The sequence below is a fragment of the Heteronotia binoei genome, chromosome 6 (assembly GCF_032191835.1).
Source record: "Heteronotia binoei isolate CCM8104 ecotype False Entrance Well chromosome 6, APGP_CSIRO_Hbin_v1, whole genome shotgun sequence".
Taxonomy (NCBI): Eukaryota; Metazoa; Chordata; class Lepidosauria; order Squamata; family Gekkonidae; genus Heteronotia; species Heteronotia binoei.
In genome coordinates this window covers 91,781,152-91,784,151 of record NC_083228.1, presented here as the reverse complement: position 1 = coordinate 91,784,151, position 3,000 = coordinate 91,781,152, and positions in this window count along the sequence as shown.

Here is a 3,000-nt window from a genome sequence, read left to right as displayed (position 1 = left end):
TCCCAACACATAACACACATACCCCTAAATTTAATCTACAAAATTAGCTGAGCCCACATCTGAAGAAAATCTCTACTCATATAATTACTACATACTTTATTTCCACAATTCTTATTCCTGATGCTTTTTTGATTGGTGTTTTAAAAGGGAGTTATAAAAATCCAGAATAGAGATTGGCTGGTAATAGTAGTGTGCAGCTGGAAAAATAAATGTGAGGGAGCCCTGACCTGGATAGCCCAGGCAAGCCTGATCTTGTAAGATCTTGGAAGCAAAGCAGGGCCAACCCTGGCAAGTATTTGGATGGGAGACTTCCAAGGAATACCAGGGCCAGGAAACAGAGGCAGGCATATCAGGCCACCTCTCTGAAACATTCTAGCCCCACTAGGGGTTGCCAGACTTCCAGGTACACAAGCACACACACACACGCGCACACACACATACAATACTAAAAGAAAAAAGGAAAATAAATGTGAGCATCTTGCACAGCTAGTGAAAGACAGAATCACTCTGAAAATGTATTCTCCACAATACTTTAGGCTACACAATGGGTTTGTTTCCAGTTGCTTCAAAACATCAATAGCAGAACCAATCACAATGAATCCAAGTTATACAAATATGTTTTAGGACTTGTTGGTTCCAAATACTCTGGTATTTCCACACACACACTCTTCTACTGGAGATCCAAAAACAAACCTATCCTTTATACCACAAGATTCATCTAAGGCAGGGGTTGTCTGCAAAACAAGAAACTAAGTAGTCAAATCACACCATTTAAAACATAGTCCAATCATTTAGCTTATTTCCTTCCATCCACCTGACTTAAAAGCAGGAGCATATTTGTTTTATGTGTAATTGGTTGTAGAATTTGTCAACTTTTTCTGTGAAGCATTTCAAATCCCAGTTCAAACCAATATATGTACATCATGAGGAAAGGTGGTGGCAGAATAAATTTTGTGGCTGGAATGGTGGAATTTATATGATAACACCTTCAGCACTTGCATGGACTGTGTATTTTGCCCCAAACACTGTTGCATTGCAGGTTTGTTTGTTTTTGCATAGTAAAAAACCTGGCACAAGGCTTTAGCAGAGGCCAGTACATTTTGCTCTTTTGGCTCCACAGCTCTCCTGGGCTCCTCTATTCATCAGCTCCTTTATCTCCAGCCTATTCACTAAATGTTCTTCAAGTAGGCAGGGAGCTCCCCAAGTGCCTGGTTCCTGCTCCTGTTCACAAGCTTTCACACAGTGCTCTCAAAGATACTAGCAACCAGCATGGACTTCTTGGGAACCTGAGACCAAGCTTACTGAAGGCTTGAGTGGAACAAATGCTGCAGTGATATTGCAACCAGCCTGTGCAGCTGTGTAGACCCTGTTGAGCAAAAAGAGTCACTAATCAGCAAAGGTTGTTTTGTAGAAAAATAGGTGGTGGAGCTCATCCAGGGATTGTTATGCAGCTGCAACTACTAGTCAATGGACAAGGTGGGAAGGAAGAGGTGGAACTCTCAGAAAGGCTCAGGAGCTGTGCTCCTGTGAGCTCCCGCTGAATCCGAGGTCTGCTAATCAGCATCTGTGTTTGTGGTTCATGCCTTTTTAAAATTCCTAGTTGGGCTGTTCAAAAGAGGCATCTGCTGTGGAATTATAAACTATATTATGGTTTTCTTTTGGTTGATATTCGGGCAATTGGTGGGGGGGATTCCTTCCCAGTATTTTCTCTCCCTTTGCATGCTCCCTTGCCATGACTTCTAGTAGTCCTCTCAGGTTTTGAGTACAACAACAGAAAATAAAAGCATTCTACTTTAAACCCCCATTATTTGGACATCAGAGGGGACATTAAATGAGAGGAAACTCTTTGCCTGTTTCAAGTAAGCCCATTTTAGCTGATTTCCAGAAACCACAGAAACACAGAAGAGCATGTTCCAGCTGTATATATTTCAAGATTGTGTATGTGGTGATCATTTTAAATCTGACTATTCAGACATTCACTGCACAGAAGCTCTACTACATTGACCCTGGATCATTTGTTGTGTAGTAGAACCACAAGTGAAGCTTTTTCTATAACTGCATGCTGGGAAAAGCTTTACCCATGGAATTTCTGCTTGTCACATTTAAAGGCTTAGACATAATTTAAATGTGGTGCTGCTGAGGCACAACAGGCCTTCCCATCAAGGGCAGGTACTCCTACAATAGTCTTCTTTAAACTGGACTGCTTGAAGTGGTGATGCATTCCCATGGCATCTTTCAATCATGGCTTAATTTAAGACTCCAGACCTGCAAACAAGTTTGTCCTTTGACCATATGCTCTGATTCCTCACAGTTCCTGTGAAGCTGGGTGTTGCTTAAATGCCCTGTGAAAGGCAAGCCCTGAACTTTCCAATCAGATCAGGCAATTCAGAATGAGGCACATTGCCCTTTCTCCCGGAACAAAGACTCTGTGCCTTGAACAGCTGTATTCAACAGCTGCAGTTTTTCTCATCAACAGATTTCCATACTGAGAGAAGTGGCACCTGTTGAACCTCAGTCAGGAATCAGAAAGTTAAAAACTCAGACTGAAGAGGCTGCTGGTTGGGAAGAGAAAATTAAGAGCTCTGCTATTCTTCACAACATATTGTTGTTTCTGGATTCCAAACATCAAGTAATTGGCCTCCTTTGGTGGAGAGGGTGGGATACAAATATAATATAATAAATAAATGTAGGTATTTGTTTACAAGTTTTGTATCCTGTCTTTATATCCTTTGTAGCCTTGTTTCAAAGGCAGCAAACATCTAAACTGCAATTAGTGGGGGTGGGAAGGGAGGGAATAAATGTAATAGAATAGGGGGTTGTATCAATTAGGACCACTGGGTGCTAAACTGTATACTGTAAGTTATTAAAGTGGGTTGTGCAATTGTAAAGGGATGTAGTTGGATGTGGCAGATCTGGACTGACCATGATGGAGTCCATGATCTCAGGGATTGAGGAACATGGAAGGTATGGAAGTGGGACTAGGAAGAAGGTGTAGATATG